Source organism: Ambystoma mexicanum, chromosome 3q (assembly GCF_040938575.1).
Source record: "Ambystoma mexicanum isolate Mex_15411 chromosome 3q, UKY_AmexF1_1, whole genome shotgun sequence".
Lineage (NCBI taxonomy): Eukaryota > Metazoa > Chordata > Amphibia > Caudata > Ambystomatidae > Ambystoma > Ambystoma mexicanum.
Genome location: NC_090926.1, coordinates 495,605,950 through 495,619,303, shown reverse-complemented (window position 1 = coordinate 495,619,303; position 13,354 = coordinate 495,605,950). Strand labels below are relative to the sequence as shown.

The 13,354-nt window shown below is 43.1% G+C and overlaps 1 long non-coding RNA gene across 1 annotated transcript; it reads left to right on the top strand.

Annotated features, from left to right (window-relative positions):
* The first annotated feature begins 318 nt into the window (after positions 1-318).
* Positions 319-1,370, top strand: LOC138581886 (uncharacterized). The gene is made up of 4 exons (XR_011304843.1): positions 319-417; positions 512-615; positions 712-817; positions 1,317-1,370. It is a non-coding gene; the product is annotated as an uncharacterized lncRNA (long non-coding RNA).
* The last annotated feature ends 11,984 nt before the right edge of the window (positions 1,371-13,354 follow it).

Below are 13,354 nucleotides of genomic sequence, written 5' to 3'. Positions count from 1 at the left end.
CACACTCAACGACCTGGCACCAGAAATAATGAATATATTCATTGTGTTCATGGATCTTTCCATATACAATATTCCGATATTTATTACAATTGTTCGGGCTTAAGCTGTTAATGACTTATTTCATAATATAACACCCATAGTTATATATCCGATTCTCATTAGTAATGAGATGCGCTCCTGCGCACAATTGTAACACTGACTCTTAAATAATGGGTACTTGCGCACCTTAGGAACACTATACTAATGCTCTGGGCATGCGCGCGCGCGACTAGCGTACGTTTAGACGCATGCGCTCTCACAATCTACCTTTTCCGGTATAGTTTCTCCATTAAGCACATGTTATTTAAACAGCCGCGACCAGCGGACGCATCTTAGACATCGAGATACTATGACGGGTGGGGATTGATCTCATATGCGGTAGGTGCGCACTATAAATATATTTCAGGATTATTTCAGGCGCCAATTATGAATTATTCAATCATTAACGGACAGCTTCATATTTAAATTTTAGGAGACTCACTATGGATTGAGCATAAAGAAGCGTATATAGATACATGAACTTGGAACGCTCATGCAAAATTTAAAGCTACTTAACCAACTTCGATAATGCAGAGGGTAAGCGTGCACACGATGGGACTACATAGTAAGAGAGCATTATAATTTATCTGCACCATAATACTGATTATAGTTTGTTCATCTCTGTGCTCACAGATTATTCACTGAAACAAAGACTTGTCGTGAACATTAATATACCAAGAACTATTTGTGACTGATAATTAGTTGGATCTTACCTACATTACGAATAGCAAAAAAATAGGTGAGACTTTCTCGCAGCAATAACATCAAAGTATTGGCAATCCGTACTCTTTAATAGTGGAATAATTAACCGCATATGTTACTAATACACTTACTATATCTGGGTGGAAGAGAGAGATTTAAATGGTGCTGGTCTGGGGTATTGCACGTGCATGAATAATGCATGATCAATGTGTTAAACTAAATATTTCATTAATTATTTATACCAAATCAACAATGAACATAGTAACATATTGTTTTGCTTTCTTCTCTCTTTGCTCCTTTGCTATTTTGAACATACTGATCTCCACAAATTGGGTATGTTAACCATATTATTCATCTGTCTACCATCACTTTTCATTTGTAACAATATTCATGTTTTTCTTTATTTTATGTATACGCATTCTATATTTTATCTTCATTTTTTATTTTACTTTTATTATTTACTGAAACATGATCATAATAATATGATTCATATCATTTCCTGTTATAAAATTGTCTGCCTTGAAAACGACGCTTAGTCGAAACACGTGTCGGCTGATATAAAGTGTTAATAAATCATATTAACACATGGACCTTTTTGATTGTTTCATATCTAGATACATTCTTCAAACAGAATAACATTAAGTTACAGTAATTATTAAGAGAAGCGCAAACTGCGGGCCATTTCTGTTTACCGTTTCATTTTTACTGTGTAATAGTAGGCATACACAGTATTGACCACAGCAGCGCAGCTTAACTCTATACTTTATAGTTTTGGGACGGGTAGAGCGCACGCATTGGGACTTTAGCCTGCAATTATATATTTTTCACAATCCAGGTATAGAGCATCTCCCAGGGACTGAAGACCCTGACCTTGCTTTGATGCAAATAGAGGACATTGAGTGTGGTGTTGGCTGGCAAAGAGATCTACTGATTGATGGCCCCAAGTCTGAAATATTGTCTTTGCTACTGACGGTTTCAGCTCCCACTCATGGGGAGCCGACTGTAACCTGCTCAGTTTGTTTGCTAGGATGTTCTTCTTTCCCTCCAGATGGGACTCCAACAAGAAAATGTGATTCTGAATGGCCCAATACGAAATCGTCTCTGCAAGGACACACAGGGGAAGGGAACGGGTACCCCCATGTTTGCTGATATAGTACATTGCAGTGGTATTGTCTGGGAGAATTTTCAACACCTTTCCTTGAAGTGAGGGAATAAATGATTTTAGAGCGAAAAATATAGCTCTGAGTTCCAGGACATTTATGCAGTCCCTTTTTTCTTGAGAAAACCAAAGGCCATGTGTGGTTAGACTTTGACAATGGGCTGCCCAACCGTACTTGGATGAGTCTTTTGTAATAACTATTTGGTGAAGGGGAGGCTGAAAAGTAGACCCGATTAATAGATTCTCTGGAGAGTTCTACCAGATTAGTGAGTCCTGAACTTCCTTTGGATTTTTAATTTTAATTTCCTGAGAATGCAACAGTTGGTTGCAGTTGCAGGCATGATGCCACTGAACTGTTCTCATACAGCAACCTTGCAAAGGGAACACGGTTTATACAAGAGGCCATTAGCCCCACAAGTCTTTCAAACCAGCAAGCTGTTAGAACCTGATGTGTTTGGAACTTTGAGATGACTTGTTAAATTGCTCCCACCCTTTCTGGGGGAGGGAAGGCTTTCTGTAGAGTAGTATCTATTACTGCTCCTAGTATTTGGATCCTTTGCAAAGGGATGAGTTTGGATTTTGCCACATTTATGGATAACCCTAGGTTGAAAAGAGTGTGGCATGTTAATTGCATCTTTTGAAGCAATTCCGCCGGAGACTGGACCTTGAAGAGCCAGTTCACTAGATAAGGATATAGATGTACTGTCCTTAACCGAAGGTAGGCTGCCCCTGTTCCCAGAAGTTTTGTGATTACTCTGGGAGCAAAATTGAGTCCAAAGGGCAGATATGTGAACTGGTAATGAGACCCTTCCTATGGTAAACCTCCTGTAGATCTATAGATGTCATCCAATCGTTCAGATGAAGAGAGGCTAGAATCTGAGGAATGGTAACCATATGAAAGGTTTCGATTAACAGAAACTGGTTGAGATATGAGAGGTCTAGAATTGGCCGGATCCCGCTGGTTTTCTTTGGGATTAGAAAGTAACAGGAATAAAAATCCCAACCTAATTGCTCTTGAAGAACCAATTCTATCGCTCCTAAGGAAAGGAGTTTTTGGATCTTTACCAGGAGCTGTGGGTATGATTTTTGGAGTTTAGGGGAAGAGGATGGGAGAATCGCCAGAAGGGAAAGAAGGTAACAGTGTCAAATAATATTCAAAACCTATTCCACTTGAGTGATGCTTTTCCAATGAGGAATAAAGTTGGAAATCCTTCCTGAAACCTTGATAATAGTTGGAGCAGAAGGTATGTACATCCCCGGAAGGTAGTCAAATAGACTTCTTTTGTTCTTGTGAAGAATTTGAAGAAGGGGCAGACCCAGGCTTTGATTTAGGTCTATATCTTCTCTTCTTACAAGAGTAATAAGATTTTGTGGATGTGGCAGGAACACTATTCCCTTGAGGACGTGGTTTGAATGACTTAAAGTTTTGGTGATATGGTTGTCCCACCGAAATTCAGCCAAGGGTTTTAGCAGCAGTGACACTAGCTTTACATTTTTGGAAGGCCCTCATCAGTAGAGGGATCAAAAAGTATTTTGCCATCAAAAGGAAGGTCGAGAACTTTCTCTTGACTATCCTGGTGAAGAGAAGAGGCTGATAAATGTGTGTCTACGCATGCAGACTGCATTAGTGACCACTCTTGCTGTTGTATCGGTGAGGCCCTGAACCACTGGAGCTCCTCTTCACACACTGCTGGAGCAGTCCCAGCTAATGGAGAACCTTGGCAGCAACATCCTACAGTAAGGTAAGCCTAAAGGCTTAATCTGCTGCCTTACTTCCTAAAAATTGAATCCTGCCGTCTGCCGCTGAAATTTGCGGAATCTTGATGCTGGGATCCCACAATTCGCCTACAAGAATATATTATATGTGGCCATCAACTCTTCTGCCTTCTGCAACTTTTGTTGATGGTGAACCTCCATTGCCATCCACGAGGTTTCACTACTCCAAGATGGCCGCCTGCCGAATTTGATGTAACCCAGCACCTTGTTTCCCTGTGCTGACCTCCACGTGGCCACTGATTGGCTGCCGTCCTGTTTTTGAGGACCAATAGGATCCGGGAGGCGTGAGCCGGCCCTTCCCACGAAGGCACGACCCACAAAGACTCCCTGTCTCTAGCCTGTCCACAGCCTTCCTCACCGTTCGCCTGGACTCCATGCCCAACTTACCTGTGCAACCCTTGCAATCATCTGAACTTTTCGGCATGGTGCTGACCACAATCATGGACTCTGCACGGCCCGCTACACGGACCTGACACAGTAAGACTGCCCTGCGCCTTTAACTTTTCTTGTTCGCAGCCACACTATATGCATTGTGGTTCTGTATTACGTGCGCACACGACTAAGCTGCCTCGCCTGCTAATCACGCATAGCTGTGTATTCGCTTCCCGTGAGCGCCGACCCATCCGCGGCACAAGCCTGTACAACTGCCTTATCCCCCAGCGTGTACTGTTTGCTGCTCCACCATCTCCAACATGTGCGGCTACGGCACTCATACGAACGCCCTCATGTACAATCTGTCCTCACTGTCTCACTATCATTGCCTCCCGCCCACACCCATTATACCAACCTTTTTTGTAACATTGTCGATCCTGCAATTACAACGCACCACTTCGAATCGGCTGTACGCATGCCTAGCGAGCGCGCCATTGCCCTCATTCGCCATGCTGTCACTGCTGCACTGTCTCTGATTGGCCAATATAACGCACTGGCGGTCTCCAGCTGCATGCACGCCGTGTATACTCAAGTGGGATATTCACTCTAAACGGTACTTGTGTGACTCCACCCAAAGCTGTGCCCAGGCCAGCCACTGCTTTACAAGCTTATTTGGTCTTCCTAAACTTTGCCTCATCTCTCGCTTGCGAATCTCATGATATACTGCAGCCTGACTTGTGCCCCATATATGCTATAGTGCCTCCTGCCAGATATGCCCACATGCACTGCTAGCCTGAGTGTATCTGCATTGCCCAACCCAGAGGCTGCCCATGCATATCGGCTCATTAGTCCTACATGGCATTTGAGTGTCGCCTATTGCTTTTGAGTCAACTGGCACTATTTTTGAATCTGTGTCACACATTGCATTTGAGCGTCGCCCACTGCATTCAAGTCAACTGTCACTATTCTGAATCTGTGTCACCCATTGAATTTGAATGTCGCCCACTGCATGTGAGCCAACTGTTGTACTTCATACCTAGGTGCTGCCCCATTGCATTTGCATTTAAGTCTAATGCTTCTACCCTGAACCTAGTTGTTGCCCCCATTGGATTTGAGTCAACTGTCTCTGTTCACATTAGCACTTAGTATTTAGGTGACTCCTACTACCAAATTGCTCCTACATGCATGGTGCCTTGTACTTGTTGCCAACGGCTCCCACTGTCTACTAATGTGGTACTCTAGATAGGCCTCCTTTATATAACTATGTATCTACCAGCTATTTACACAGTCCTACTGAGGACCATCCTACATCTACTCATCATGCTAGATGTTAACCTACCTAACATCCTGCCTCCTTTGACATCGGTAATACATATGAACTGTACCTTTCCTGTTAACTCTCCTGGCCAACTCCTATATCCTAGACATGGATCCCCCGAGACAGCCACCTCTGTATCACTTCCATGTGTTACACTTAGTAGAAACCTTAGACTCCGTGCCAGACTAACTAAACTGTATGAACCTCCCCGTAGGTCTCTTCCCCCTTTCAATATCAAAACCAACTTCCAGCAGATCTGTAGTCCTCGATATATTGGACCACCTCCTCTACCCAACTCCAATACCTGCCCAACTCAGAACAATAAGCCCACTACACCTAATACACCCACCACTCCATCCCCCAAAGCCATAGAGGTATCTAAGACCCCAACTATCGTTGGAGCACTCCTGAATGTGAGATTGCTTGTTGCCCATGCCCTAGACATTGCTGACTTAATCTCAGAAGGAAACCTTGACTTTCTCGCTATTACAGAGACGTGGCTACACAAAGCAGCAGGACCCTCGCTCATGCTAGCTATCCCGGACGGCTATACGATAATCAGAAATGACCGAGTAGGTGCAAGAGGTGGCGGCATCGCCATAATCTCCAAAACGAGCCTCTCACTCAGACTAGTACCCACCCAATCGATCCAATCTTGCGAGACCTTATCTGCTAAACTCCAGATAAATAATAATCAAACTCTCACCATCCACCTTTTACATAGACCCCCAGGCCCCCTAGGCACCTTTGAAGAGTATCTCCACAACCTTCTCACTAATAACCTCAAACCTTGTTCTCAACTAATCCTCCTTGGGGACTTTAACTTAGGTTTCCATGACACCACGGATACTAATGCTACAGTGGTAGCCAACACTATTCACGCACTAGGCCTAACTCAAAGAGTTGACAAGCCTACGCACCTGAAGGGAAGAACGTTAGATTGGATATCTGACTGCAATTGTTCAGCCACTATTTTATCCATAAAACCCCTACCTTGGACAGACCATTCTTTAGTGTCCTTTAATTTAGCTACTTCCAGACCTAACCCCACGATCCTTCCAATAGCACCGCCTTGCTTAACCAGAAATAAAAAATGCATTACGGTAGAGAAAGTGATCCCAGCTATATTACCGACCCTCAATGCATTATCAGCTAATCTAAACCCCAGCAACCTAGTACAAGAATTCAATAATATCATGCTCGTCACTCCAGATAAACTGGTACCTCTCAAACTCAGATCAAGCAAACTAAAAGCTCACCTAAACAAATGGTTTACTCCACAGCTAAGAGACTTACGCATCCTGAAAAGAAAAAGTGAAACTACCTGGATGCTCTGCCCCTCAGTCGATAACAAAGCCAAACTAACTTCTCTCTACTCACTCTACAAAAAAGAAGTTTGCCAGGCAAAACGTAACTCGTATGATGATCGCATAGCCAACTCCAACTCCAGTATGAAAGAGCTTTTTTCTATTCTAAAGGAACTTGAGTCTCCTATCGCCACACCGGACGCCTGCACCGAGGACAAACCTTGGTGCACAGATATCCAGCAAGCCCTAACAAATAAAATTATCACTCTTCAAAATAAAATCCAGCAAAAAAAAGAAGTACTTAAAATTCAGGATTCGCCTAAAATGCCCAACACCAATAATTTATTGCCGCACAGTAATTCCTTCCACTTCTCTAAAATGACCACCTTCGAAGTAGAAAAAATTATCCTGTTGCTTAAACCATCTAATTGTAAAGGTGACCTCTGCCCAGCACAGTTAATAAAAGACGCTGCCAGAGAATTATCGCCTTTTATCACTAAACCGATTAACGCCTCCTTTGCCTCAGCTACTATCCCTGCCAACCTTAAACAGTCTTGGATACTCCCCCTCCTTAAAAAGCAGACATTAGACCCCCTCATCCCTACTAATTACCGCCCCATTACTACGGTACCGTTTCTTCTCAAGATTCTGGACAAAGCCGCTTATAACCAAATTCAAAAGCATCTAGAACTACACAACCTCCTAGGAGAGAGACAATCGGGCATCCGTCCCTTACATGGAACTGACACTGCCCTTATTGACTTGAAATCCCAAATCGACGAGCTGAGAGACAAAGGGAGAACAGTACTCTTGCTACTCTTGGACCTCTCAGCCGCCTTTGATTTGGTGGATCATAAAGTCCTCTGTAGTCACCTGGATTCTGCCGCCCATTTCTCCCCGTAAGCCATCAGATGGATGGAGTCATTTCTGAGTGAAAGAACGATGAGTCTTCTCCCCTTCTGCAGCGGCAGATCCCACCCCTATCTCATGCGGAGTCCCCCAGGGCTCCTGCGTCTCCCCAACTCTATACAATATCTTCACCAAGCCCTTGTTTGATGATTTGGACCATCTCGGTATCACCTACACTAACTATGCAGATGATACACAGATCCTTCTCCCGCTTTCTGGGGATCATGCCAAAGACACGGAATTGGTGAACAAGGTATATCTTATCATCCAGGCATGGATGGCCACTCATGGCCTCTGTCTGAATGATGACAAGACAGAGTTGATTATCCTGGGCACCCAAGCTAATATCAAAATACTAGGTCAGGAATTTTCCTCATTTAACATAGACGGGAATATCATCCAAGTGTCCAAGGACGTAAAAACCCTGGGATTCTATCTTGATTCTACCCTATCCCTTGATAAACAGCTAAAATCCCTTGCCTCCTCCATGGCTTACACGTGCAAATTGATAAGAGCCGGTAAACCGTTCCTTTCCAATAAGAGCTGCCTAATCCTGGCTAGAGCCTTAATACTCTCTAGAATTGACTACTGCAACGCTCTTTACTCCGGAGCGAATAAAACTATAACTCAAAGACTGCAAATATTACAAAATAATGCCCTGAGAGCAGCACTAGGCATAAACAAAAGATCCCATATCTCTGCCTTCAGACGCTATCACAACTGGTTGACCACTGAGAACAAAATAACACTCAAGATGTTATCCCTGACCCACAAAGCCCTTCATAATTCCGCCCCCAGATATCTGATTGACAAATTCCACAGGAGAACATCCCTCGGACCGACCAGAGCTGTCAATTCTAATTGCCTGACAATACCGAACTTTAGACTCAAAACGATCGGAGGAAATAGCTTTCCGGTAAAGGCCGCAAAAATCTGGAACTCACTACCACAAGACATGAGTGGACTTGCCCTACCCTCGCTTTAGAAAAAATGTCATCCAATTCCTCACCTCGACTGACCTCAGCTGACCTTAGTTGAACTATGTCACCTACAACCATGATTGTCCTCACTTTGAACTTTGTATATTTTGTAATTATCTGTTTTCCATGACCTTACGGTTTTTTCTACTGCACATTTTGCCATGATGTAACCTGTAAGTTGATTGACCTTTCTTGAATTTTGTATATTTTGAAATTCTGTGTTCCAGGGACCTTTATTGTACTTTATACTGTATGTTATGCTATGATGTAACCTCTAAGCTTTGCATTCTCTTGCCACTGCACCCTGCTACCCTTGGGTCTGGCGCGCATAAAAAGTGAATAAACAAACAAACAAACAAAGCTGTTGGCTAACCACCTCTCTACCTTCTGAAATCCAAAAATAAAACTCATCAGCAGCTTCCTGAGGGAGCATGTCAGTAAAGCGCTCCATGTTCTCCCAATTAAGGATATTAAATCCTGCTAAAACTGTAGCAGTGTTTACTTGCCTGAGTTGCACGGCAGCATTCGTGTAGGACTTTTACCTTGTGCCTCCCAGGCTTTTGCATTCCTATCTAGAACTGGAGACGGAGAAGGACTTTTGTCCTTGATGCCTAGGGCAGCTGAAACTACCGAAGATTGTTCTGGAAAATGTCTATTAAGTATGAAAGGCTCTTCTTTAGCCACCTTATACTTGGTGTCTAAATCTTTAGAGATGTGAGGCTCTGAATGAGGTTTTCTTCAACATGCTAATGCTTGCTCTGAAACAGATAATTCCATGGGAAGTGGATTTTTAGACTGCTGAGATGGCAGTTTACCAAAAACACCAGCTGTTTCAAGTTTCTATTTAGGAATGATTTCCAAGGCAAGCATAGCTTTTGCTACGATCTCATGAAACACCATAGATGGTGACGGAGCAGTGTGTCGTCATCTGTATCGGTGTCAGTGTCTTTGGAATTCTTTTGTTTCTTGGACGGAGAAGCATGATCCTTGTTGTCAACTGACACAGTGATTGGCACAGTAATAGGATCAGTGGGCACTGATCCCCGAGGAGGTATAATAGGAGACATTTTGTCTTTAATGCGTTGAGCCAGAACCTCTAAGAAGGGCTCAGAAAGCATGGTTTCCAGTTCTGTATTGATAATGTCATTTGCCATTTGAGAAGGATTAGGTTGGGGCCCTAAAGGGTGATGTAGAAGTCAATGTTGAAGCATCAAAGTCTTCCCAATCAGAAACAAGAATAGAATTATCTTTCTTAATCTCCAGTACCGAATCAGAGATAGATGCAACAGGTGATTTTTTCTGCTTGTGCTTACTTGGAGAAGTTGGTACCAGACTGGATCAAGTGAGCCTGTTTATGCCTCTTGTGGGGACTTATGTGACTTCTTCAGTACGTGGAGCCTTGAGGGCTCAATTGTGGGCAATGAGGATAAGATGTTCTCTTTCGGTACTGAAGTACTGGAAGGTTTACACACAGTAGCCATCTTGGCTGTAGCAGATACAGGAGAATCAGAAGGTACAGAGTCACCCCCGGAGGTGTGCGCCTCTTTGAAGGAACCCTTGCCTGTTCAGATTACAGAGGCTTTAGAGGTTTTTCCCCGTACTGTAATAATTTAGTCTGGTGTACCGAGTGGATCTTCCCGTATTGGGTGGATCCTTTCAGACCCTTTCCCACCTGGAAGTACTAACATTTTACCACCTGGAGGTACTATTGTTTTCGCACCTAGAGGTACTCTCAGGTGAACATACCCGGGGTTTCCCAGTGAAAGGTCCCGTGAAGACCCTGGAACTGAGGAGGCGGTCTTCCCCTGGATACTGTAGGCCAGTGCCAAAACATGTACCTCACCCGAAGGTACGGTCCCCCTCTTACCAATGTCGACTTCCCTCCTGTTCCATACAAAGTCTTGGGTCGTATTCGGTACCAGCTGTGAATCCCACAGCAAAAGACACAGGTACTCACCGGGTGATGTATACCCAAACACTGGACGTAGGCATGATGGGGATCGGCCAACGAGAATTGCTTCTGAAGACGGATGTACTGTTTGAATCCTGTCGCATACAGCATGTGTAGAGGGAGGCACCACGAATTGAAATAAAAATGAATGACCAATCACTAAGAAAAAAGGGATGGACAGCAAAAAGTAACGGCCCAAAAAAGGAGGGAGTCGCAGCGCAGCAGAATTCTGACCCGCCCAGTAGGTGGAAAAACAGGAACTGGGTGTGGAACGTTGGTGACATAGGGGTAAGATGTGGGCCCGGCGCGTGGAGCGACGCACACGTGACACAGGCCCTATACCTTCAATTTTCTTAAAGTGACAGCTAACTTTTGCAGCCAGCTTTTTCCGGTCTGACTTCGGATGCAGGCATTCCCTACCAGTTGGGAAGGAGGGATAGAAGGATGAAAGAGAAATTAGATGTACAGCAGCTTATGCATCTACACCCTAAGTGAACATTTCGATGACACTCAAGTTTCAAATATAACTCACATGGTGTTTGGGGATAATGTGTACCTTGAACTTCCATCTTCATGCTATATTCATCTTGAGAGAAACATTTTTGAAAATCAACTAATGAAACCCATTGTGCGTTCGAAATGGTTATATTATCAAAAAGTTTGTTTTCCTAAAGTTAAATGCCTAAATGTCCCATCTCTTACCATAAATAAATATTTAGCTTGATTATGTCCTGTAAGGAATCATCCTTTGTCACTCTTTCAAGCCGCGTGTAACATGCCTGCAATTTAGTTTTTGTATTTATAATGTGGGTGACGTCACGCGTATGCTTCGTGTGATGTCACAACCGCAACAATGTTAGTAAACATGGCTATATCCGTTTTACAGTGCATGGTCGTGGTAAAATGTCCATTACCCAATCCTGTGAAATCTCAACAATATATAAATGTGATTCGGTTTATTAATTGTTAGAACTTGAATTCAGTTTATTGGGAAATATTGGCATCGATATATTAGCTTGTTCACAAAAGCATCTCTAATTTGGATATTAGATATTTTTTTTTTTTATTTTTTTTTTTTATTACGAGTATATAATCACCGAAGTGATTTTTACAAGAAGATGAACACAGAAAAATAAAAACTTCAATTGTTTCTGAAGAGAAAACTTCACAAAAGTATTTTTGTCCAAAGTCAAAGCATACCGTCAATGCAGAAGTCAGAGCTTGAAGAAGGAGAAGTGTGAAGATTGAAAATTGAAAGTAATTAAAAGTGAGGGCGCGGGTAGAGGCGCCAGATGAGATCGTTTCCTACCATCTTGGCAAAGTGGACCGACCCTCCCGCCACCAAGAGGTGTCACCCCTTAAGCCTGCCTTCACGTGGGACCACACTGCTGAGTCTCCGAGGCTGACTATACGAAGATTTGATCCAGAATTTTCATGGCTGCCATAGTCCAAGATGGTCTTAAACCTCCTATTAGACGCTCCCACCAAAGTGCTTCATCCATCAGGTAAGCTTTCTTTAAGTGATGCAGTATATACGGCGTTCTGAATTTGTCTGTTCCTGGGCACATTAATAAAAGGTGCCGTACTGTTTCGCTTTGTTCGATGTCATTGCAAAAGCGGCAGGTATTAGATGGAGAGAGGCCTCTTATGTGCAGTATTTCGTTCGTCGGTAACAAATTCAGCCTCGCACGTAGAACAGTGTTCCGGGTTTTTCTACTAGGATGTTTTAACAGAAAAGGTTGAACTTCATTCAATTTTCTGCATGTTGGAGGTAGGTGGCTAGTCAGTTTGTACTCAAATGCTTTTTCCAATGTGTTGATCCAATCCGTTTCTTCCATACGGGTTTTTTGATTTTTGTTGGATTAAACAAAAGTTCTTCCATGGAGCTGCTGCAAATTTCAAGTTGCTGTAAACAGATTGATTCCCATTTGGATAGAAATGTGCTTTTGCTCGTTTCCGCCTGTACCATCACGAAAATTGATGGAGAAAAAGGATCTTTGATCTTCCGGTATAGCATGACGGATGCCATTTTAACTGTTGACTCTAAAGATGAGAGAGAGAGTTCGCGTCTTATGAAGGCTAGCGAAGTAGATGATGGTAAATTCAGAAAGGAACGCCAGAAGAGACTCACAAGTCTGACCCACAGAGAGTTGGGGAGAGATGGCACAGCGTCGGCTCCATATGTAATAGCTGGGATAACTTTGCCTCGATAGAATTTGAGTAGGGGCATCAATGAAAAGCGCCCATATTTTTTGTCCAGTATTTTTGCTTGTGAGACAAAAGATTTCATTTTTTCAAAAAGATGGCATTGCATCGCTGAATCTTTCGGTGTTGAGTCAATGAGAACTCCAAGATATTTAAATTCCGCCACTTGTTCGATTTTATTTCCAGATAAGAACCATGAGTTGATCTTTTTGTGATTTTTTGCAAACACCATGATCTTTGTTTTTTGTTTATTTACTTCTAAATCATTAGCAGCTGTGTATGTGGTCAATGCAGACAACTGGCGTTGTAAACCGATTGGGGTCTGGTCGAGTTGGATAAGATCGTCCACGTATAAGAGTCTTGGAATCTTCTCCTTGCCCAATTCTGGGGGAAATGCTCGTGTTGTGGTTGAGATTTCTTTATAGTCCCCAAAGTGAGAAAGAAAAAGGGCTGGAGCTAGGGGACAGCCTTGTTTGAACCCTCTATCGGTTATTATAGATGAGAGCAGACCACTGGTGTTCAATCGCACCTGCACTGATGTGGAAGCATGAAGTGCTTTAATAGGGTTCAAGATCTCCTGAGGACAATCCCACTTGA